Here is a 27,205-nt window from a genome sequence, read left to right on the forward strand (position 1 = left end):
TTATAAATTTTCTTCTAACCAACTAATATACCTATCTCTCATTCTTAATCCTAGATGTAAAAACACTGGAGCTCTAGTAAATGACATGGCTCCATGGATTCCTTCCTCTATGTGGTCATGAGTAACTGGAACCCCAACATTTCTAAGCCGTGTGACGTACATGAGACCATCATCTCTTATAAGGTCATGTTCACAAGTGAGGATGTAAGTCAGGGGCAAACTCTGTAACTGGGAGTCACTGGCCAGCAAAGGGAACATCCTGCCTTCCACAAGTGCTGGATAGGAATCATTCAGTTTTCCAAGAACGGGCTCAGTGTAAACATGGTTCTTTTTAAACTTCTCAGGAAGGAAGTCACTTCAGTTAACAAACTTGAACAGGTGTCTTGATCTTTCAGGCATATGTTCATTTCTCAGTGCAGCCTGGAACAGAGCTTTGTCTTCACTCACATACAGGCATGCCAACTTAATTGTCATCTCTCTGGACAGAATTGGGCCATGTTCCTACTCTCGATGAGATGGCAGAAGGGTGTCAATCAACTGTAGGCCAGGGTATATCAAGGCTTGTGCCTTAATTCTGTCTTTGTATTCTGGATCATTCTGTAGCTAGACATATAATAAGTACTCATGAGTCAATAGCTTTCAAACAAAAGGATTGGTAGATTCATTTTAATATTCTGTGGTAAAATAAATTTATTAAGCTGAAATATTATTGGTGATTTTTCCTATAAAATTTACTCTAATTTAGAGACACAAGAGTGTGTCATCCCACTTTCATTTGTTGCAGAAATAATGCATATTCTGTTGCTCACATGTTTATTTACATATGACAACCAAACAGGAATATGATCAGGAAGATCAGGAGCACCCTAGTAAAAATGATAAAATAACTATAATGTGTAGCTTGAGTTTTCCTGCCTGGCCCACAGTCAGGACAAATCTCTCTCACCCGCCAGTCCCACAGCCTCTCAGACCTGACCAAGTAAACACAGAGACTTATATTGGTTACAAACTGTATGGCCATGGCAGGCTTCTTGCTAACTGTTCTTATAGCTTAAATTAATCCATTTCTATTAATCTATACCTTGCCACATGGCTCGTGGCTTACCGACATCTTCACATGCTGGTTCTCATCATGGCGGCTGGCAGTGTCTCTCCGACTCAGCCTTCCACTTCCCAGTTTTTTCTCCTCCTTGTCCCGCCTACACTTCCTGCCTGGCCACTGACCAATCAGTGATTTATTTATTGACCAATCAGCAACACATTTGACATACAGACCATCCCACAGCACTTCTCCTTTTCTTTTCTTAAAAAGGAAGGTTTTAACCTTTACGCATCTCCAAAGTCAGCTTGGTATATTTGGGAATTTGGGCGTAGCTTCTCTTACTACTTCCTGCTGGAGGGGGGCGCTGTATCTTCTGGGGAAACAAAGAAAATTTTAGGATCATGGAGTAGTCCGTGAGGCTGTATCGTCTGAGCCAGTTGCCTTGAAACCATTCTGGATGTTGGATCATCTGGGCCTTGGTGTCACCTTTCAGGGGGTCTTGGCTGGTCAAACCTGATGTATCTTAATCTGGAACAAATCCATAGCCTCTGGCTTTCTGTGGGAACAAAAGCAGAATCTCCTTTCCAAAGCAACATATCCTTATATCCAAATTTTGAAGTCAAGGTATCTTTAAAATATACATTTTGGCATAACTCAACAGCTTTTACAATCAAATGTTTTTCTGCAGTTAAAAATCCCAAAGACAACACAATCCAGATTCTCTGTGTAATATTCATCTTCACGTGGCTTATTTTTATACTACCTTTACTGTCTCTTTAAAGACTTTATCTTTTAAAACTATGTATTTGTTTCTATAACTGTATATATCACCTTTTTTGTCTCTTTCAGTATCTTTTACACACATTGTAAACTATTACATCTGAATCTGTCTTATTGTGAATCTATTGCCTTAAACTGCAGCAGCTGTGGCTACTGGCTCTGCCCACCTCAGCTTCCCAACATGGCGGCGGTAGATTACCACCAGCTCTGGGAGCTATCGTGGGTCTCTATGCTTTTATCCAAGCAGCGTGTAGCCCAGAAACCTCTTTTTTTGTTTTGTACTAGCAAAGGCTAAATCCACCATGCAGCTTAATGTGCCACTTGCAGAGGCCTCATTCCCGCCATACTGCAGGTCGAGTGCACACGCTAGGAACCCACCAGTAGCTCAAACCGGCAGCTGCCGCTCATGACAATTAGGAATTGTTTTTAGCTCCGTTTTAGAATCTTTTTTTTAGTTTTTAGGTGGAAACTCTTGCCCCATGTTGGGCGCCAGATATTGGTGAAATTATTAAGGCCACTCCACATAGTGAAAAGGAGATTTATTTAATGGAGTAACTTACAAATTAAGGGATAGGTAGATCGCGGGGTCTGGGGAAGGTGTATCGCAGTCCAGCAGTGTTCTCTGGAGCTCTGCTTGGTCCACCTCTCCCATCCAGGGTCCTGGAACCGAGGTATAAGATATTATGGTAGATTATTGTATGTACTAGTAAACAAATTTAGTAGAATATCAGCCTTAGATAATTTGCACTGTTATGGATTCTTATATGTTGATACAAATGTAAACTATTTTTATATTCCTGTTTAAGATAATTTGTATATTGATACAAATACAGAACTATATTTGTTATAATGTACATATATTTCTACTCTTATATGAAATATTTATATATTCATACAAATGTAAATTTATATCTGTCATACTTTATGTATGTTCTACTTCTGTTTAGGATATTCGGTATATTGATATATATTTAAGATTATTGTCATATTGCATATCGCACTATATACTCCTACCTCTGTTATAAATATCTTGTGTTTGTCACAATTTTGAAGTCATTGTTCTTTACCATACATTTGCTTATAGACTGTTTACCTTGTTTACATGAAGCCTTAGTCCTTAGGTTATTTCAGTAGATAAGACTTATAGATTTATAGTCACCTATGCTTGTCATCTCTATAGTTATGTTAGTTAGGTTATCCAGATATACAGATACATAGGTCAGATGGACAGGTAATCTTCAAACACTTCATAGACCTAGAGAATATGGCATTTAAACAACTTAGAATTCTGTTGACGTGGGACACAATTGCTCCTGGCTTTACCAATTTGATCCCGAGAGAACGTTGGGCTTCTAAGACATTTCCATTTGGAAGTTTGTCTTCTTGGCACAAAATGGTCTACTGGGCAAAGAACTGCCCTTACCTTGATGGCTGACAGTACGAATGCAATGCTGTCCTTTCTGGACAAGCGGGACACAAAGAAAGCGACCACTGTACTCTGCCAAGACAGGGTAAGATGGTCTTTCAGAATTCCTGCTTCTGAAAATGGTCTGTCAGATACTTTAGGCCTGTAGCCAATTTGAATGCACCAACAATGCTGAGAAACATTAGGTGACTGTCCAGGCTGCCAGCTGTCTTGGTCTACTCTCGCAAGATTCCCGAAAGTTGCTTGCATCCATCTACCATTTCTCAGGTACCATTATATTCCTTCTCAGGTCTTTGATGGGATTGAAGACTAGCAGTTATAGTTACAACTTAGTAGATAGAACATATTAAGTATTAGATTCAGGTTCTTTAGGATAGGACAACTTTTGGAATGATCTTTGTAACATGCCATTTACCTATACTCTATACTTCTCTGGATTTTAGTATGTGTTTCTTGCTTGATATTGTTTGCATTGGTTGTAGTTCCATCTTATCTAGGTCATTATCCCTCATTATTCCTGGACAATATTTGATAACCATTCCTTTGTATATAGTCTTGTATTAGGTTAGAACTTTCTTATTTAGACAAAAAGGGGGAGATGTAGATATAGCCATTCCAGCTTTGATCTGGAAGTTCCAACCCCCATTGAGACTTCAGCAACTGTCACGCCTACAAGGCGGGGCCAAGGGAGGCGCCTGGAGACTGGAGAGCGGGATCAGCGGGCTCGGGCTTGGTTCCGGGACCCTGGACAGGAGAGGTGGACCAAGCAGAGCTCCAGAGAACACCGCTGGACTGCGATACACCTTCCCCAGAACCCGCGACCTACCTATCCCTTAATTTGTAAGTTACGCCATTAAATAAATCTCCTTTTAACTACATGGAGTGGCCTTAATAATTTCACCAATAATAATGAATTTTTTTTTGTTTCTTTTAATAAATTTAGCTTTTGTTGTTTTTGAAAGGGTTATGTTGTGCATCTCAAGTTGTGTGAGAACATATTGTCCCCATGTCTCAGTCCCAGAAATGTTCTACAAATAAGCATTTATTACTATGTTTAATTTCCCTAAAATAATTTTGACCCAAGTACTATAATGAGCCAAAACTACCAATATGATGTAATACAAATGCCAAAACCCACATATAAAGTCTGATGGAACTTAGCATGCTTAAGGAAACACCTAATATTTGTCTAAGTAGAGTGACATGATAGAAGTGACAGAAGATATAGAAAATAATTTATGGAAACCAGAAGAACAGAGAAGGAGGTGGAATGCTGCATGTGTAGCCTTGGTTTCTTATCAGAAATAAGAGGAGTCCTGAGTCTGTAGCTACATTCTTTTCTTCTTGTGCACTCCACAGCAGTGAATCTAGCTTTCACTTGTAAGCATGAGAATACTTAACCAGCACCAGCCTGTAGTTGTGCATCAGTGACTGTATATACTGCCATTCTTTGGGTATCTAAAGGTATGCAAAATGTTTTCAAGACCATGACTCATAAAAGCAAATGAAATGAAAGAATTCCATGAAACTCATTAGCTCATCACAAGGTTAACCATCTGACTAACTTAAAATTCCAGGAGAGTATAAAAGGACTCTTGTAAATTTAGGATGGAAATGAAGAAATAAAAATTTCCCTTAGAGACTCTTTCCAGGGTCTGTGTTCCTTCCCATTAGTTTTGCAATGGGAATTTTCTAGATAAAATGCAACCTCTCAGAAGAGTGGGAAAAAAAGTTCTGCCTTGAGCACAGCTTACAAACTGAGGCCCAGTTGTGATAACTCTTTCAGGAGCAGCAGGAGTGCTGCCCCCAAGGGAGTTAGCACATATGCTTGTACTTGAAGAACACTTACGTTATAATGTAGTTTTATCTTAATTTTATATTGAAATACAAAATGAAATGAATAAAAAATGAAATTGCTCTGTCAGTAAATTATTTGTTGATACCAGTTTGAAGGCCTCACTACAGATGGTCAGAACCAAGAAAGCTGGTCATAGCAGCATATGCCTCTTACCCATCTCTATGTGGATAGGATGGACACAAGGGGATCCCTGAAATTAATTGGACAGCCAATCCAGCTGACTCAGTGATCTTGGACCAAGTAACGGACCTAGTTCAAAAATTAGGTAGAGAAATATAGAGAAAGACATACCTCTGAGTTCTACATGCATGACCATACACATGAACAAACACTTGCAAATACATCCTTTTTTTGTATGTGTATACTCACATAAACACATGCACACACAAACACACAGACATTAAAAGAAAACTAATGCATTTAAAGTGGAGAAAATGAGAGAACTCTAGTTCTCTAGGTAGTAGTTGAAAACTCCACATGCTTTAAATCAAAAGAAGCTGGAATAAATGCTATGATATATTGACCATGGAGGAGGGTGTCTGGGATTCAAATTTCACTAGTCCTATGCTGCTGTGAGCCACTGGATCTCTTCTTCCTTCAATACTCACTGTGCTAAAACTAGTAAAATTTCATGGTGGAAATACTGTCTTTACCTCTAAGTTCTCAGTTTTAAACTTTTTTATAAAAAGTTTTTAAATAAAAACCATCACAAATACTCATTTATACCAAAAGCCACCAGGAGTGCCAAGGTGAGGGGAGGGCTGGAGACACAGGCGGAGGTGAACTGAGATGCCCATAGCAGGAAAAGAAGACAGATGTTCAAAAAGAAGTAAGCATTTCTTTCGGTAGGATTTCTCAGTCCCCCAGATGTCTCTGAAGTCCAGGATATTCATAGGATTTCCAGATCATGGAAGAGTGTTCCCATTCCATAGGTCTGGTACTGAATGAGTTAACTGGAAGTTCTTGTACTTGGTCAAGATTTTTGTAAATTACCAAGAACTTCATAGTAATAGTCAACCCAGAAAGAGAAAAAGAGAGAAAAAGACATGATTTTAATACAGCCTTAGGAGAGCCGGGAGTTGCCATTAGTTTTTAAAGCAGCTCTGTTACTTATATGAGAGCTGCTGGAACCAAGCTCCTAGCTAGCTGCAGGGCAGTTTGGAAGGTTTATGGCTCAAGTTAGCTTTTAGACTCCAGTGAGTCATAGCACAAAAAAGCTGTTTGTAGCAGGACACTGCTGCTACTGAGAACTTAGTGAACTTCATCAGCTCTAGTTTACGCTCTCAAAATTCTTGTAGTGTGATAATATTGTGTTATCTCTTTGTAAGATCTCAAATGAAATAATGGCACATTTCTCCCTTGAAGGGAAGGGTTAAAATCTTTGACTCTTATAGGCTGCCAGTGAAACCATCCTACAAGGTCAGCAGCCCTTAGGAATCCTCTAAATCTTTCTTACGTTTTTTAGGCGGCTTTTTGGGATTAAGATAGTTTGTTGCTTCCTTAGCTAAGCCTGTTTAAGTCAGTTTATGATTAGAGCTGACTAAAATGTCTTTTATTTTAAGCCCGTGTCCTGTAACTTCTATCAAAAGCTGTTTCTCTTTAGAATCCTTTTGACTCATGGTGCAAGAAATATTCTTAGAAAAGGGGGTTCATATCTACTCACTACTACAAGAGGTATTGGGTCCTCCAGGTCTGCAGCATCTTTTGGTGAAGTCTGTTAGTAGCCAGAAATTCAGGGGTCACCTTTATTACTCCCTGGGGAAATGGCCTCTACTCTGGACAGCCTCTGCCAAGCAACACCTCTCCTTTTTGAGTGTGCTCAGTTGATTACTCTTCTGAGTCTGGGTACCCAAGGACGCCAGGTCTCAAATATTATTAAGGACCAGCCTTAAGAATATTCTTTCCAGGGGCCCAGAAAAGAAGCTACAAACATTGAGAATTATTTTCAGATAAAGAATATAAATACATTGAGCTATTTGTCCATCTACTTTATTTCTCTGGGATAAAATTCAGTCTTCACAGCTTCAATTCTGTTCTCATGCCTAGGTCCTTTTTTTTTTTTATCTGATTTCTCTCTACATTTATCTGCTGTCCCCTCTAAGATCTATCTTAATTCTCTCATCTTAGTTCTACTCCATTTTGGTCTTTCTCATCTCATTCTTCCCCATCTGGCCCTTCCTCATCTTCCATCTCATTCTTCTAGTTCTCCATCTAGTTCCCCAGTCAAAAATCCTTTTTATCCTCTCCAAGTCTCTGAGGTACAGTTATATACCCATATAATAGCAATGTTCTAGCTAAAGCAAGTTCACCAGGCTTGAATTCTTACAGAGTCATAAAGGCAGACAAGAATTTTCCTCAGGCAGTGACCATCAGGCTTTCTTTTACAACCCAAAAGAGGAGTGGTAAAGGAGGAGGTCAACTAAGAACCAAAATTGGATAATAGATCAGAAAAAGGGAATTTATGTGCTCAAACTGCATTCCTAGGTTTGGTTAGGTAAATGTTAGGAGTCTATAATGTTTGTATAAACACCACTAGTGCTATATAAGAAAGGAGGGTCTGAGATTTATTTACCTTAATTCAGGAGATCATTTGGTCTTGGATGCTTGATAGGTATTTCAGATAAAATACACTGTTATGAGTTCTTAGAAGCATACATAGTATACAAGTTAAATCATTACAGGAATCAGTTAATAAATATATAAAAGCTAATATAGCACCAAAACTTCTTAAGCCATGGTTTGACCTTTGGAAATGTCCTTGACCTTTCCAAGTAGTAGCTTTTGTGATAGTAGCTGACTTCCATTATATTTTCTTGTGCCTTGCAGCATTTGAGTCTCTATCAGTTTTCTACAGGGAATCATGATCACACCTGACAGCAAATTTGAAGTCTCCAAAAAGATGATGGGGCCCCCTAATGATGATTCTATCAGGATGACGATAATATCACTAAGCTCACAAACACTACCCAAAGATTGGCTTTGGACTACAAACTGCTCAGGACAATTTCAAGATGGCTAGCAGAGATGATCCAGCTTCACAGACTACTTGAGTAAGGACTTGAGACAAGCCCTGCACTTTCACATTATGTAGAGACTAGACAAATGATACAGCTACCTCTCCCAGAACTTGACAATAAACTCAATATTTTTTTCTTTTCAGAATCTCCTAAAGATGCCTTCACCCCCAGACAGCAGGAAGTAATTTTAAGAATACAATGTCTATATTCCCAAGACGTGGGATGGATCATTTTTTGGTCTTTCGATGGGTTTTGGATAATTGTCATTGTTTAGGATGGTTGGTTATAAATTGTTATTGTTAATGGACAGGAAAAAAGCTAAACAAAGAAGATTAGATTTAAGGTTCTTGTTCTTGTTTGAAAAGAAAAAAGAGGTCTGTACAGACAGACAGTAAGTGGTCCAGCTGGGCAGAAAGAGGAAGTGAAATAGCTGGGATGAGAGAGGAAGTGAGATGGCAGGGCACAGAAAGGATATAGGCATGAGTATAAAGGAAGTAGCTCTCTCTGGAGGCTTAGGAGTTGGTAAGGTGAGGTTGGCTGTGGCTTATTCTATTCCTCTGATCTTTCAGTTTTCACCCCAATATCTGGCTCTGGGTTTTTAATTAATAAGACCATTCAGCAATTCATCTTACAAAGTGGAGGCTCATGAGCTGAAAATTCTTCAAGTTACTGGTATTGGGTTTTGGCCCTGTCTGACCAAAATATTTGCCAATGGTCTTATTCATCTCATAAGAAATTAAGAAAACTTTTACAAAAAAGTTACCTGATATGAAAGAAACAGATGTTATAGAAAGCCTTGCAAATACTATAGCATCATTTCACCAAGTAAATCACTTTAATTGATTTGTTATTTTAGTGTATATTATTCTTGTGCTAACAATCGTAACCTTAATGGCTTTAAAATATGCTTTGGCTTACTTACATAAGATAGTAAAACAAAGATAAGAAAAAAGGTATATATGTTGTGAGGATGCATAACCTCCAAGATAATTAATTTTTATAAAAAAGAAAGGGGGATCTGTGGGAGAACTCCTACTGGAATACATCTGGTCTGGCTCCAGAGTTGCTAGCACTGGGCTTAATTCATCTTTAGTTTCTCTATTACCTTTTGTTTCTCTTGTTGCTCTAGTCTGAGAGTTCCCAAGGGCGCAAAACTTGTTTTTGAAAAATCCAGCAAACTGTGATATTCCTTGATTGAGTATTTGTATTTGGCATTGGCCTTTTGGAGACCCAGTTATCACGTTTTGCGGATATGGAAATCAACCTCCTAAAAATGTAAATATGGAGAACAACAAAAATGGCCTTAGCTAAGGGAAGATGTCCTAACAGAGGCTGATTCCTCCTGCAGCTGGAAAGGCTAGAGACATCCTTAAGGTGTGCTGTATCTTCATTCCATAGACCGACATAAACTCACACTCATACAACAACACTTTCTTTTTTCAGCCTTCCAGTACATGCTCCTAATCCTCTGATATTCTTTGCTGATGTGTCAATTTTATAATACTCATTTTTCAGAGAGAGAGAGAGAGAGACAGAGAGAGACAGAGACAGAGACAGATAGAGACAGAGACAGAGACAGAGACAGACAGAGAGACTGAGGTGTGTGAAAATTGCCTTTGTGCATGTGGCAGTCAGAGGACATCTTGCAGGAGTAACACTCTCCCTCCAAAATGTTAGACCCAGTGATGGAACTCAGAATGTCAGGGTTGGTATCCAGCATCTTTACACAGTAAATCAACTTTTCAGTGACTCATAACTCATTTTGTCACAGATATCTCAATCCTAATGTTCCCATGTGATATTTGCTTATCTAGTATGCAGTGCTTTTACCTATCTTATTTCAAGTTACAAGCCAAATTTAATTTTCAAAAATGAACTGAAGAATTAAAGTGTACCAAGTTAATGATTCTGTACTAGCCAGAACCACAGGCTAACAGTCTAGCAACAACTATTCCATTTATTTGAGTATGTATTAATTAGTTTGACCATAAACATGCACACTTGTGTTTGCACATACTAACACCTAGGCAAGACAATCATTTCTTAAACTCACAAGGCAATTTGCCTTGATTTCAATGATATTTTCCCACCTTATGTTGAACACTGTATTCATGATGCCTAAAAGCTTTTTCAGTTGGGGAGAAGGTGGTCTGTCTTTATTCTTCACTTAGTTTTTTTAAAATTTCTTCATTTCTGACACTTTCTGAGCCATCACAAATCTGCCTATTTATCCATATGTCTTTATTGAATTAATCCATTCATCATCATTTCATCTTTCTAAAAGATTTGGTGGAACCTTCTGAACTTCAAGATTCATATGAAGACATCACAGTGCTGCTCCCTACTGAAGTGACACATTTTAAATCTCTAACTCTTTATGTTAGTTTTGGGCCACACAGTTTAGAATAGTGTCAGGTCTTTGTTTTTTCTGATTGTATATTAGAGAATAATACACCACCACCTGAAGATCACAACTTTTAGGATTTGGTTAATTTTTGTTCCTACCACGTGGGTCCCTGAGGTGAAATCAAGCCTTCCAGCTTCGCACCAGGTGCCTTTACCTTCTCAACCATCTCATCAGGCTGCCATGTTTCCTTAAAGCATGAGAAAACATGTCTTTCGTACTTTAGTCCATCTATATTTTGTTTTTCTACTAGAAAAACTATGACTTGCTTTAGAAGTTTCTTTTAAAAAAAAATCTGTTATACTGAGACCCTGTTCACACACTGATTACTTCACCAAACAGAATGTCAAAGTGATTCAAGAAAAATTTGAGTATTTCATGGGCTTATATGAGATGGCATTTCATAATGGTTGAATAATCAAAGGGATAGTTGTTTTAAAACGAATTAACTAGTCTTGAAAAAGCAAACATATTATTGATTGAAGTAAATTTCAAATAAAAATAGAAGTATTCAGTAAAATTCAATAAATACAAACTTTGGGACTTCATCTACTTTATAAGAGGAAGCTAATCTATGCAGTATAACTGATACAAAATAGTAATTTCGGAGTTGGGCGGTGGTGGCACACACCTTTAAACCCAGCACTCTTGAGGCAGAGCCAGGTGCATCTCTGTGAGTTCAAGGCCAGCCTAGTCTACAGAGCAAGATCCAGGACAGGCAGCCAAAGGCAAATCCCACTGTCACACCTTCCAGGCCATGATGCACTGAAAGTTCCAAACCAGGAGCTGTTATATCCTCTCTTCCCTTAAATTGTTTCTTGTCAGATATTTAGTCTCAGAGAAAAAAAAGTAACCAAACACTCATCAATGACAGTGATACAAAAATATTGAAAATTTTAGTAGTTTATCTATAGAAAATCAGTAAATTATGAACCCAGAATCCCTTATTGTAATGAATAGAGTGGTTCATAGATGATGTTGAACCTTGTCCTAACATTGGCAAGGTAAGCCTGGTTGAGCCATGGTCAGCATGACAGTTTTCTAATACCAGGTTCTTGAGTTGCTGAGGCAGGGTGCTCACAAGTTCAAGGCCTGCACAAACTACAGAGAACCTCAGGGAATCTTATCAAATACCTATTTCGAAACAGTAAGTTTAAAAGGGAAGGTTTCATAGTGCTGTGGTAGAGTCCTTGCCTGGCAAGCACACATCCCTGGATTCAATGTCCATGCTCCTCCTCCCTAAAAATAAGTAGGGTTTTACAATCCTCCCTTAGCACTAGACAATGATAGACACATCTAAAGCAATGTTCAAAATGGATAATCCTGTTTAGTTTAAATTTCACAGATAACAGTTTAAAAGTACTGCAAATACACATAAAACACTGCTTCTTTTATGTTAGAATTAAAACATATATAATACATACAACGTACCAGTTGAACCACTGTTGCTGCCAAGGTTCCCCCAGAACTGTCTCCCATAATGCAGATTCGAGTGGTATCCACTCCATATTCTGCAAGCACTTTATCCTGGAGAAAGAACTTGATCACAAAAATACAATCTTCAAGGGCAGCTGGGAATGGATACTGAGGAGCAAGTCTGTAGCTTTAGAGGAAAATCAAACAAAAACACAACAAAGCCCTTGTTAAAATTGGACAATTAGATAGCTCTCATTCTTGCCAACAGATACACTGATATCTTGGCCTCACTTTGAATCATAAATCTCACCATTTACCCCCAAGCTCATTGGAAACTTCTTTCTTAAAGTGAGGCATAGATTCGGGTTCAGGGTTTCAGGTAATGGTTCTTAGGAGAAATGAGTGAGACAGGTGTGTTCATCCTGTGAAGCCTTTATGCTTCAGTGGCCCTCAATGTGCTGGTGACTCAAAAGCAGTTCAGAGTTATCAATAGGATTCCCCAGAATTTTTAAATACAGATAATATCAGAGTAAATTATTGACAGATGACTTCAATTATAAATGTATGTAGGACCATTATTTATAAAATTGTAGAATTTCATATCACAAATTGAACATCAGAATTTAAGCCAACATAGTCATTATGAAATATGAACATTCTAAGTATACCAATGGAATTTACTCAAATTTTTGAAGTGTTTCGTAAGACTAAGTACTGCTATGTATTTTCATTTTTGCTTTGTGTGTGTGTGTGTGTGTGTGTGTGTGTGTGTGTGTTCTCTTTGAGGGACACCTCAATTGGGCTATCACATTTTTATTTCTATCACCTTAATATCTATTAGAATTTGTGAATTATTCACATGCTTATATTAAACAATATCCATCACATGGTCCTTGCAGATATTTATATTTTAATCTGTGTCTTAAATATTTGAAAGTTAGCATATTATGAACAATGACATACAAATATCATTACTCTTCACAATAAAGAACAACAAGTACTTAAAATCATGTAGAATTCTTAAGCATTGTACAATATATCACACCATTTAAAAATCTTATTAAAAATGATTATGTGTTAAATTTGGCTAAAATTATTGCAGGAAAGGCATACTGTTCTTACTATTATAATATAGATATTTCTCAAAACTTAAGCAATTTGTCTGGTTCCATTAACAAGTAATTATGAGCAGGACAGAACTAATCTTTCTAGTATGTCCTACCTGCCCCCAATGTACTCTGAACTATGAAATTCCTTGAGGTGATTCTTGTCTGAAGTCTAGAATTCTGTAAATCTATTTCTATACTATTTCACTATTGAATTGTCTAGATGTGCAATAATCTTTTCATCCTCCTGATAGGAGTCTCAGTAGTTTAGAGGACACAATAGTTCATAAAATAAGAAGCACTTGCTCATATTTTTGTGTGTTATTGGAAATATTGGTAAAATTCATGAGATAATAAGACATTAATTACATAATGTCTTAAAATATTCAAATTTACCAACATTTTCACCAAAAAAAATTGCTAGAACCAAGAGCAGCACTAAATTTACACTGTTTTATAACCATGTCAAAACCCAATATCCCAAGCATATAATGAGTATGCATTCTATATATGTTACTTGCAGATAAAATAAGCTACTTGTGAAACTTAGGTGGGTGTGTAGTCCTGAGAAAACTAAGCTTATGTTGTCAGAGCTAGGGCTGTGATAAAAAATATTATTATTCTCTTACTCTATTCCCACAACAACAGCATTAAGCTTGTTTGCTGTCCATCTGTTCAGGTCGTCATAGGCTGACACCTCTGAAACAGTAGAAATAAATATAAATTATTGCACTGTAAAGAGAAAACAATGGAATCCCACCAACATATATGAATGTGAATGAAATGTAGATTGTGATTTTTTTGAGAGAAATCCTGCAATACCCACTTTTGTTGTCATATAGAACAACAGTCTGTCAGAGTTCAGGAAAATAAGATTGTCTACAACTCAATACCACATTATTTCACAAAAATCTTAGTAGAAGTATTAGGAAATCTGAAATTAAGTGAAAAATCATTGTAGCAAGTATTATAATTTTCGCAAATTCAGAGATTTTCTATGGTTAATTTTTTAGGAAACTTTTCAATGAATGGATGTCAACTTACATAAAGCAAGATGTACTATTAGTTTAATTATAGCAAATGAGTTTTTCCTTTATTTAATGCTTACATATTTACATAAAGTCATGCATATTTAATTAATTTATAAGTAAAGTTCATCTTACCTTTCTGTATCAAAGAGACAATTTAATTTTTATAAAAATCAAGTAATAGCAGGTTTTTACATTTTTATCTCTTTAAAAAAGTTAACTATGGATGGAATAGAGTTATAATCAACTTAAAAGAATTAGAAAGGATAAAAAGGAAAACGTTTTTATTAAACTTTTAATAGGTAGCAATGTCAAGATTCTCTTAATAGAAATATGTATTAGTTCACCCAAAATGCATATATTGGCATCCATCATGTTAAATATAAATATGTAAGAAATATGTAAGAACCACCAGCAAATAAACTAGAGAAAATAATAATTTTTAGTAAGAAAAATAGTAAGTTTATGAGAATTTTCAAAGTTCAAGGAAATATATGTAATCAAATATAGTTGCAATATAAAGTTAGACAGAAAGTGGGCAATATAAGAAAATAAGAATGGAGGGTCTATACTTCAATGTTTGACAAAAGATTTACCAGTAGTAGGTCAATATATCAATAATTCATGTGGCCATATTTTCTCATTATGAAAGATAGAGAAAGAAGGAAAGATAAAGGAAAAAACAGTGATGAACAACCAGGAATGAAAGGACAGGAATCTACATAGTTGGACAGGAACAAGAAGATGCTCACAATTTTGTGGCCAGAATATGTCATGAAGTGTAGGATCTGAAAGACAGTGTAAAGTAGAGCATGGTGGTCACTACTGGGGGACATTTGCCTTTCTTGTGTTGTTAGGGTTTTATTTATTTCCTTGGATACTCTGTAAGAGGAGACTATGTTGTATCTGTTACAGAATTCACATGATCCACTAATGGCCAGTTATGCAGCTCATTTCACAGTTGAGTTTATTGAACTTAAGTTCAGCAACAATGTTAGAGATGGAAAACAGGATGGCATGGGGGCTAAGGGTGGAAACAAGTAAACAACAAAGAAGAAGAAAAACATGGAACCAACAAATAAAGGATGACATATTAAAATGTGGGAATATTAATATTTGTAACATCTAAACAATCTTATCTTACATGGTTTCAGCTTTTCTTTTGTTTTACAGTTGTAGTTGCAAATGAAGGGATAAAGCAAAGAAGAAAAAAATTTATTCATACAAGCTAACAGTAAAGAATACTAATGTAGCAAAGGGCATTGCTTTCAGATTACACAGCTCAAAGACAGAATCCAAAGGAGAGAAAGAGACAGACATGTCTCTGATAATAAAGCACACTTAGCTAATAACTAGAAGACCAACCAGGGTCAACAGAAGTCAAGGCAGAAAGGACAGTACATTCTTAGGAGTCTGTAAATGGTGTACAATTGAAGGTGGAAGAAACACAAACCAGATGATTTGGAAGGAACTATCCCAAGGTAAGCAGAGAGACACATGTTGGACAAAAGATAAACACATTTTCCCCAGGATACGGGTAGAGAGTAGTGAAGAAGGGATCAGTAAGATGCCGGTAAGTTTCAGACAGTGCAAGATGGGTAAGGGAAAAGTAGACTAGGAGATGTCAAACATATGGACTTCTGTGCTCCAAGGAGCAGGTAAGGTTGGAAACAGGATGGAAATTTAGAAATATCATTGGAATAAAATAGAGGGACTAACTGCTTTTGAGAGGGGGCATTTTCTAGAAACAGTGAGAGCATGGATGGCCTGCTCAGCAGTAGTATGAGACTGAATCCCCTGGTTTCTGCTAATAAGACTGATACTTCCTCCCCTTTCTAACTGTGTGACTTTGCAAGCATTCTTTAATCCATTTATTTCTTTACCACTAAAACACTGATGATAACTATCTGAAAAATGCTCACTCAGTTGGCAGCTCAGCTGAACACAGTAGTATTTTTATTTATTTTATTTTTAGTTTTCATTTACTCTTCTTTCATATCTTACATACTGACCACAGTTTCCACTCCCTCTTCTCCTTGTGGGAGGCCAGCTTGGAGACTGGCTCCCACATTTTACCCCAGGGTACTCTTGAGGAGTGAGGGATATGTGATTTAGGTAGAAGGATAGAGGGGAGAGAAACAGAAACACAGGATAGCCTTAGGAGGGCCTAGATCCTAGTCCACCAGCCTCTTCTGGCTCTTCTGAAAGGCTATTTATAGAAATGCCAAGGGGTGGAGCAAAAGACCTCCCCCCAGCACAGCCAAGTGCAGACCCTTTCCAATCACCTAGTAACCATGCACATGGTTAAGCAATCCTCTGAGCAGCCCTGCTGAGTATAGCAAGCTCAGATCTCACTAGGAAATCTTTGTGGGCCTCCACATCTCCTTCCATTCCCTCCCCTCCCTCCTCTCTCTTCCAGATCCACTCCTATTCCTTTCCCTTCAGGAAAGAGTAGGCCTCCCAGGTATATCACCAAACATGATACATCTAGTTATAATAAGACTAAGCATATCCCCTCATTTTTGCTTATCTTGAAATGCCCACAGTTCATGAAAACAAAATACTGGATATATAATAAATAAATAATATATATATATATATATAATAAAGGTTCATTGAAGAAAAGGGTGTTATCACTTGTTAAGTACACAGTATGAAATCCCAACACTTTGCTACATAGTGAATCCATAAGACATCAAAAGTCTAAAATGGTCTCTCTCTCTGTCTTTCTGTCTCTGTCTCTGTCTCTTTGTGTGTGTGTGTGTGTGTGTGTGTGTGTGTGTGTGTCTACGCCTGTGTGTGCCTGTCTGTCTAAGCTACTTTCCTCTGGCTTAAGTAAGAAACTGATTACTCAGCATTATTTCATTTCATCACTTTGATACAACGTTATGCTTTGTATTCTAAGCAATTCTATATCATTGTTGTATCACAATCTATAACTTGAACAAATTAATTGTAGTATGGCAGTGATTATATTATTTCAGATCCAACAATTAAAGTGCCTGGTTCATATCAGTGTGTTATATAATTTATGTGACTAGATTATTTTAGTCTGAATTCAGAGTTTATTGTTTATAATTTCAAATCTTGGCTATCTATATGTTTATTTAAAATGAAGTTTTCTTAATGGACAATTTTTCCCCATGATTGTGGTGGTATTGTATTTCCCAAAATATTGTGTACCCTAATAAATTTATCTGGGGTCAGAGAACAGACAGCCACTAGATACAGAGGCTAGAAAATGGTGGCACTCACGCCTTTAATCCTAGCATTCCAGAGACAGAAATCCCTCTGGATCTCTGTGAGTTCAAGGCCACTTTGGAAACAGCCAGGCATGGTGACTCACACCTTTAATCCCAGAAAGCGAGCCTTTAATCCCAGAGAGTGGTAGTAGAAAGCAGAAAGGCATATAAGGCATGAGGACCAGAAACTAGAAGCACTTGGCTAGTTAAGCTTTTAGCTGGTTAAGTTTCAGGCTTTCGAGCAACAGTTCAGCTGAGAGCGATTAGGATGAGGACACAGAAGCTTCCAATCTGAGGAAACAAGACCAGCTAAGAAGTTGGCCAGGTGAGGTTAGCTGTGGCTTGTTCGGGTTCTCTGATCTTCCAGTTCACCCCAATAACTGGCTCAGGTTTGATTTTACTAATAAAGACTCTTTAAGATTCCTACTACACATGATGTTTTACTTACTAATATGAAATGCATGTGAGGCATTACCCATAAATTCCAATGTATCTCTCTTAAGAAGCACACATTACTCAAGTCATCATTATATTGATAAGAACTCTGTCAATCCACAGCACTTATTGGAATATGAATATATGAACAACACACACATCAGAAATACACTTACTGCAGCTTCCTGTGATGAAGCCACCACCATGAATGTGAATGACAGCTGGTCTCTGTCTTTCAGATTTCCTTTTTGGCAAGTACAGACGAACAGGAATGTCATTAAAGTTTGTGTCAATCACTGTAACGTTTTCATCTGAAACTGGTTTTGTGAAGTGCATTGTTGCTATAATTGAAAATAGTCCTTCATATTTCATGAGACCTATGTTTTCAAATAATGTAGCCTATAAAAAGAAGACAAAATTTTAAACATTAACATTTTTCAATAACAAAAATTGCACACACTCATGCAATGATAAAAATAAACAGTGTGATATACTTAGAGGACCCATTTTTATCTCTCACAGTGGTTTGGTAGTATAAAATTCTCAATGTGTTTATCTGCTCCAGACCAGCATAAGATTAGGTTCACGAACAATTCATAATGAATGACAGATGCGTCAATAAAATCCCATCCCTTTGAGAAAATATTGTTGGTTATAGGTTAATAAGAAGGAAGAGTCATTTTCTTGCATAGCAACAAAGAAAGAGACTTACAGACCAGTTTCCCTTATGAACATAGATGGAAATACTCAACAAAATACTTAAAAACACAATCCAAGATCACATAAAAAAATCATGCACCGTGGTCAAGTAGGCTTCATCCCAGAGATGCAGGGATGGTTTAACATAAGGAAATCAGTCAATGTAATCCACCACATACACAAACTGAATGAAAAAACTAACAAAAATGATCATGTCATTAGATGCCGAAAAAGTCTTTGAAAAAAATCCAACACCACTATATAACAAAATTCTTGGAAAGATTAGGTATACAAGGGACATACCTCAACATAATAAAGGTAATTTACAGCAAGTCTATAGTCAACATCAAATTAAATGTACAGAAACTCAAAGTAAATCTCATCAAAATGAGGAACAAGACAAGGCTGTCCACTCTCTCCATATTTATTCAATATAGTGTTTGAAATTCTAACTAGAGAAATCAGACAACTGAAGGAGATCAAGGGGATATAAATTGGAAAGGAAGAGGTCAAAATATCATTATTTGCAGATGATATGATAGTATACATAAGCAATACCAAAAATTCTATTAGTGAGCTCCTACAGCTGATAAATACCTATGAGTAAAGCAGAGAACCATCAGGAATTCTTTCTTTTTGTCAGTTGTGTTTGGTTCTACCCTATTTCTCTGAGCTATCCATCTTCTATAACCAGACAAGGCTTCTAGTAGTGGGACAGGGACACCAACCCAGCCACAAAACTGTCAACCCAAAACCTGTCCTGCCTGAAAGATGTGCTAGGGCAATGGCTCTGAGCTTGTGGGAGCTGCCAACAAATAACTGATCTACATTATACCCAAGCTCAGGTCCAAAACTGCCTAGATGGCCAGGAACTGGCAGCTGTGTAGCTCAGAGAAATAGGATAGAACCAAACTCAACTGACAAGGAAAACTAATGAAATGATTCCTAATGATACTTGTGGGAGAACAGCGCTGATCTGATTGAGGAATGCTGGTAGCAAAAGGCCATTGGAGTATGCAGCAGGTGACAACTAGTGTTCAAAAGTTCCATCTAACAGAACCAAGGGTTTTGGTAGAGGACTAAGCTCTCATGTAAGGCATGTTGGAGTTATTGCCTTTATTGGCTGTTTCTTGTTGCAAACTTCTTATGCAAGTACAGCTATGATATTCCCATTACCATGCATTTTCATAAAATGTATGAATGTAATCTCACTTCAGTCTTATGGGCACATATATCTGTTGGTGGTCAAGAAGATGTTTTTCATTTAGTTGTATAATTTTGAAATATAGAATGTATACTAGGATATGTGGTGATATATTGTGTACCTCAATATATTGTGTACCCTAAAAACTTATTTTGGGACCAGAGGACTGAATCAGCAACTTAATTAGACATAGAGGCCAGACAGTGGTGGCACATACCTTTAATCCTATCACTTGGGAGGCAGAAATATGTCTGGATCTCTGTGAGCTCGAGGCTACATTAGGAACAGAGCCATGCATGGTGGCACACACCTTTAATCCCAGCACTTGAGATCTCATGTCTTTGCTTGGGAAGGATACATACATTTAATCCCAGGAAGTGATGGCAGGAAGCAGAAAGGTATATAAGGACCAGGAACTAGAGGCTTTGTAGGATTTGCTTGGGAAGTACATATGCCTTTAATCCCATGGCTGGGTGGATAACAGTATATAAGGCATGAGGAGATAGGAACTAAGCAGCAGTTAAACTAAGACCCATTTGTGGAAACATGATGGGCTGAGCGGTTGGCAAGGTGAGATTGGCTGTGGCTGTTCTATTTCATTGATCTTTCAGCTTTCACCCCAATATCTGGCTCCAGGGTTTCTATTAATAAGACCTTTTAGCAATTTGTATTACAGATATACTTCATAGCCAGATCCATTGTCCCATGAGACTGTTGACACTTAAACACAGCTTTGATCCTTTTGCTCAGACTAATAGAGAAAATAATAATCTTGTCTCAGTCTAACACAAACTGCAAGCATTTAGCTCATTTTTACCTCAGAGCAAGTTCAAACTAGACTAAAGTCCTTTGTATATCAATCATAAGTTTAAAACTTACAGGTATGATCAAGGTTAGAGTTGCAAAAGTGTTACAGAAAAACTTAGGGTAACTGTCCAGGTAGGCATATGTCCCTGTCATTGGTAATATTTCATCTTTCTCGGGTCTTTGATGGAGTTGAAGACTAGGTAGCGATAGTCAAAGTGTTCCTTAGTTACGATAAGAGATAAATTAAGTATAAACTTTAGAGTCACAAAGATAAAATAGATAGTAGAATATTTTCTCTAATTTTGACAAATACAAATGAACTAGATATTCTTACTTGATAACTGTTTTTGTTGTGTGTAATTTTGCTATGTTAAAGTTAAAACCTTTTTAATTAGACAAGCAGGGGGAAATTTGGAATATTCCTATACACTGTAGGAATATATTTTTCTGTGATTGGTTCAATAAAGAAGCTGACTGGCCAATAGCTGAACAGAATAAGGTTAGGTGGGAAAGCCAAACTGAGAATGTGGGGAAGGAGAAGGGTGGAGTGTGGAGTCTCCAGCATATTCAGCTAGAGAAGCAAGATGAATATGCTGAACTGAGAAAAGGTACCAAGCCATATGGCAAAAAGTAGATAAAAATATGAGTTAATTGAAAATGTAAGAGTTAATTAGTAACAACCATAAGCTATTGGCTGAACATTTATAATTATATTGTGTCTCTGTGTCAGTTATTTGGGAACTGGCGAGCGAGAAAGGAAGTTCTGCCTAGGTGCATTTGACAGAGAACTGCATTCAACACCCCAGGCCTGGAATGCCTGTGCCCATGCTGCAGTAGGTGTTCTTCCTTAACTTGCTGTTCCTAATGTGAAAAAGGCTGTTTAATTTAAGTGCTCTGCTGTATGGCAGAGACTCTTAGGCTTATTAGTTTTGAATGCTCAGCCTAGTTTAGGCATGCTGGCTAGCTCTTTTAACTTAAATTAACCTGTGTCTCATTACCTACCTTTTGCTTCGGGCCTTATTACCTTTCTCACTGCTGTATATCTTATTTTCACTGCTTTTCTATGTCTGGCTGGCTAGCATCTGTCTGGCTTCTTGCCCTGGGTGTGCACCTCATTCTCTCCTCCTTCTTATTTCATTCATCTCCTTCTTCTTTTCAAGCTTATATTTCTTTTCCTATTTATTCTGTCTGCCAGCCCCACCTATCCTTTCTCTGCCTAGCTGTTGGCTGTCGAGCTTTTCATTAGACCAATCAGGTGCCTTAGGCAGGCAAAGTGAAACAGATGCAGCAAATCTTTACATAATTAAACACACATCGTTACATTGTTAAACAAATGCATCACAAACAAAAATAACACACCTTTATACAGTTAAAGTAATATTTTGGAGCATAAACAAATGTAACATACCTTTGCATAGTTAAAATAATGTTATACAACAGGATAATTGAGGTGATTGAGACATCTTGATATCTGGTCTTGTTATTGTTGAGTAGATGTTTCATTCCTTGATTTTTGTTGCTCCCTCTGGATCTTAGGAAAGTGTGGTAGTTGTGGATTGTCCAGTAGATGATGTTTCTGCATGTTATTAGGAGACAGAGAGGATTAAATGTGGGCTAGGAGAAAAGGCTAAGTGGGACTTCAGGAAAGAGGCAAAGGGATCTTGTCTACATGACAAAATGAAGCCCCAGGGCATATGTATGGTAGGAGGAGGGGATTCTACCAGTAGATTATATTATGGTAAAGTAATCTGAAGAAACAAGGGTGAGCATGATGAGGGGATCTTCCGTCTGAACTGAGAGCTGAGGTCTCCAATGAATGGATTTGAGGTGAGAGGAGGGGCATGTGTAAGCAGGTTGTTATCTGGCAGAAGGTGAGAATGTAAATATCATAACGGAGGAGAAGAAGGACACAATGAGTCATCTATCTGAGTCCCTGCCACGTGTCTGCACTGGGAATCCTGGGTGGAGAGTGTTTCTAAGTGTCAGGGGCTGACACAAAGGAATGTCCATGGCTTAATAGGAATGGCTGATAGGGTCCATAAGAAAGAGTGAATCCGAGTCTATACCAAGATTTATTGGCATCCCCTGGGATTAGAGACAGGGTAGGAGTAAAGGTATTTGCAGACAGGCTGATAGAGGGATGAAGGTGAGTCCAGAATGATTGCAGTGCAGTATATCAAGGAGAGTGAAAATTATCTGCCTGAGTTCAAGTCTATAATGTTGGTAAGGTTAGGAGAAGGATTTAAAAAGGTGGAGGGATAAGTGTGACTGGATTGTACTATAAACTTATCCAACTGTTAAAAATAAATTAATGTTAACAAAATCACCCAAAAATTATAGATGAAAACAGAGACATCACAACAGAAACTAAGGAAAGTCATGGAATCACAAGGACGTACTGGAAATATATGTGCTCCACCAAACTGAAAATCTAAAATAAATGAATAATTTCTTGATATATACAACCATCCAAAGCTAAACCAAGATCACATAAGCAATTTAAACATACCCATAACTCTTAGTGAAATAGAATATGTAATTAAATGTCTTTCAACCCTACCTTCCCACAAAAATCCTGAGGTCAGGTGGAATCAGCATAGAATTTTACCAACCTTCAAAGAAGAATTAATGCCAATATTCCTTAAATTATTCCACAACATAAAACAGAAGAGAGATAACCTAATTCTTTTTACAGGGCCACAATTACCCTGACACCCAAGCCACAGAAAGATCCAACAAAGGAAGAAAATTACAGACCAATTTCCCTTATAAACCTGGATATAAAAATTCTCAATAAAACTTTGCAAACTAAATACAAAAAACACATTAGAAAATCATCCTCTAGGTAGGCTTTCTTACAGAGATGTGTGGATAGTTCAACATATAGAAATCAATAAATGTAATCTACCATATCAACAGGCTGAAGGACAAAATCCACAAAATTATTTTATTAGATACAGAAAATGCCTTGGACAAAATCTAAGACCCCTTCAAAATAAAAGTCCAGGAAAGACTAGAGATATAAGCAATATATCTCAACATAATGAAGGCATTTTTTCATGCCCACAGCCAACAATAACTGAAAAGGAAAAATAAAATAAAATCATTTTCACTAAAATCAGGAACAAGACAATGATGTCTACTGTCTCTAAATCTATTCAATATAGTACTTGAAGGTTTAGCAAGAGCAATAAGACAACTGAAGGAGATCAAGCGGATACAAGTATTAAAAAGAAGTAAAAGTGTCTTTATTTGCAGATCATATGATTGTGTACATAAATGATCCTAAAAACTCCACCAGGGAGCTTCTGCAATAGATAAATACTTTCAACAAAGTAACAGGATAAAACAATAACTCACAAAAATCAGTAGCCTTCCTGTACAAATGAAGAAGAGTTTGTGGAAAAAATCAGGAAAATGATATTTTTCACAGAGCCTCAAAAAATTGAAATATCTTAGAGTAAGTATAACCAAGCAAATGAAAGACTTTTATGATAAAAGTTTTAAGACATTGAAGATATCAGAAGATGAAAAAATCTCCCATGCTCATGGATCAATTGAATTAATACAGTAAAAATGCCAACCATACCAAAAGCAATCTAATGATTCAATGTAATCCTCATCAAAATTCCAACACAGTTCTTCATAGAAATTGGAATGATAATTATCAGCTTCATATGAAAACACAAAATAATCATGATAGCTAAAACAATCCTCAGCACTAAAAACTTGCTATAGGTATCACCATCCCCAATCTCATATTGCATGACAGAGCTTCAAAAATAAAAACAGCATGGTATTGGCACAAAAACTTACACACTGAACAATGGAATCAAATTGAAGACCCAAGCATAAATCCACACACCTGTAGCAATCTGACTTTTGACAAAGAAGACAGAAATATACATTGGAAAAAATATAGCACCTTCAGCAAATGGTACTGGTCAAAATGGTTAGTGGCATATAGAAAAATTTAGATAGCTCCATATTTATCATCCTGCATAAAACTCAGTTCCAGATGGATCAAGAATCACTGCATAATGCTAGATACCCTGAATCTGATGGAAGAGAAAGTGGGGAATAGTCTTGAACTTATTCTGGAGGAAGAGGAATTCTGAACAAGACACCATTAACACAGACACTAAGAACAACAATTAATAAATATGAACTCATGAAACTGAAAGAGTTCTGTAAGGCAAAGAACAATGTCATTTGGACAAAGTACTGGACAACAGAATGGGAAAAGATCTTTATGGAATATATGTTCAATGGAGAGCTAATATCTAAACTATATTAAGAATTAAAAATCTGAACATCAAGAAAAAAACTCCACTTAATTTGGGGTATATAACTAAAAAAAGTTCTCAAAGGATGAAACACATATGGCTGAGAAACACTTGAAGAAATGTTCCCATGTTTAGTCATCAGGGAAATGCAAATTAAACTACTTTGAGATTCCATCTTACATCAGTCAGAATGGCTAAAGTCAATAAAAGAAATGGCAGCTCGTGCTGGTGAGGGTATGGGGAAAGAGACACACTTATGCTTTAATGATGGGAATGCAAAAATGAAGAGTCGCTATGGAAATCAGTGTAGTAGTTCCTCGGGAGCTGAACATTTTTCCAACTCCAAATCTAGCTAAACAACTCTTGGGCATATACCTGAAGAACTCTACATCCTACTACAGAGACACTTAATCATTTTCATGACTTCTTTCTTCTTTTTTTTAATAATTTAATTTAATTCTACATATCAGCCATGGATTCCCTTGTTCTCCCCCCTCCTCCCCTCCTTCCTCCCAGCCCACCCCATTCCCATCTCCTCCAGGGTAAAGACTCCCCTGAGGATTGAGTTCAACCTGATAGATTCAGTCCAGGCAGGTCCAGTCCCCTCCTCCCAGGCTGAGCCAAGTGTCCCTGTATAAGCCCCAGGTTTCAATCAGCCAAATCAGGCACTGAGTACAGGACCCGGAAAGCCAAGTGGTGGTGAATACCTTTTATCACAGGAGAGAGAGGAAAACAAATATCTGAGTTCAAAGCCAGTCTTGACTACAGAGCCAGTTCCAGGACAAACAGGATTACACAGAGAAATTCTGCCTTGAAAAACCAAAACCCAAACCAAACCAAAACAATCAACCAAACAACTAACCCCCCCAAAAAAAAAAGAAAAAGAAAAAAAAGAAAACTGAAATCTCTTTCAAACATTTTAAGTAAAAGAAGTTTCAAATATACTTATAGCATGGCATCCCAATTCCCCAGTAAAAAACATATTACCACAAGTGAAGTCATTTTTATAAGAGCATCTGCCAATCTCACTCTCCAAGGTTCTTCAATATTTTCTGGAAGAGGTGAATAAACACAATAAGCAAATAGAATACAGGAGAATCCAAAGCACAGAGTTTTGTACCCCATGATAAATCTTTACCAAACTTGTGTGTGGTGACAGTCAACAGCATCTCATATATAGACTAGGGAGTGGTAGGAAAAAGGTAGGTGTACTATCTGAGATAAAATGATAAGGTTAGCAATAGTGACTTGACATTCACTTCTCAGATCAAGCCACAGATGAAACTGGTTATTCAACCGCACACCTTTGTGAAATAGAAATTAAGACAGAATGAATGCCTAATAAAGTGTGTAGCAATGGCAGAAACTTGTGAGATCAGTGAGCTCCTCTTTCATCACATAACACCAGCAGAGCAGAAGCATTTAGGTCCCTGATTAGAGCACACCAAAAAAAGGACCAAATGACCCCGGTGTTCTCTCGCTATTTTGCAAAGATTAGTGATTAGTTTAAAAACAAGGTAAAATGATAGGTATCATTTATTCAACCTTAAGGCAAACACCTGCACCACAGGTCATCAAGACACAGCTATACCAATCTTGGGCATATATCATAATGATGCTGAATCATACCACAAGGACACTTGCCCAACTTTGTTCATAGCAGTGTTATTTGTAATAGCCAAAACCTGGAAGCAACCTAGATGTTCCTCAACCAAAGAATGGATAAAGAAAATGTTGTACAATACACAATGGAGTATTACTCAGCTGAAAAAAACAGTGGCATCATGAAATTTGCAGGCAAATGGATGGAACTAAAAAATATCATCCTGAATGACATAATCCAGACCCAGAAAGCAAAACGTGCTGTGTACTTCCTCATAAGTGGGTATTAGGTGTAAAGCAAAGGATAACCAGGCTACAATCCACAGCTCCAGGGAGGCTAGGTAATAAGGAAGGCTCAAAGGACAAGGAAATAGAAGAGATCTCCTGGGTAAACTGGGCAAACCGGTGGGGGCTCCGGAAGGGATTGAGGGATGGGAACATGAGGGATTGAGTTGAGCAGGTAGGGGGCAGAGCAGATGGGGAGAGTAATGAAAGAGATGTGTCTATGGGGCAGGGGCATTTCAGGGTTAGGGAGAAACCTGGTGCCAGGGAAACTCAGAGGAATCCACAAGGATGACCCCAGCTATGACTCCTAGCAATAGTGGAGAGGGTACCTGAGCTGACCATCTCCTGTAATCAGATTGGTGACTACTCTAACTATCATTAGAAACTTTTATCCAGTAACTGATGGAATCAGATGCAGAGATCCACAGCTAAGCCCTGCACTGAGCTCCTGGAGGAAGTCCTGTTGAAAAGAGGGAGGAGGGATTGTAAGAGCCAGAGGGGTCAAGACCATGATGGGGGAACCCATGGTGGGGACAAGTGATCTGAGCTCTTGGGAGATCAAGAGCAC

General features: G+C 37.5%; 1 pseudogene; it reads right to left on the reverse strand.

Annotated features, from left to right (window-relative positions):
- On the reverse strand, positions 1-25,875 carry LOC128106277 (arylacetamide deacetylase-like 2; annotated as a pseudogene).
- Positions 25,876-27,205: the final 1,330 nt, after the last annotated feature.

The sequence above is a fragment of the Peromyscus californicus genome, unplaced genomic scaffold (genome assembly GCF_007827085.1).
Source record: "Peromyscus californicus insignis strain IS unplaced genomic scaffold, ASM782708v3 Scaffold_9__1_contigs__length_137607984, whole genome shotgun sequence".
Taxonomy (NCBI): domain Eukaryota; kingdom Metazoa; phylum Chordata; class Mammalia; order Rodentia; family Cricetidae; genus Peromyscus; species Peromyscus californicus.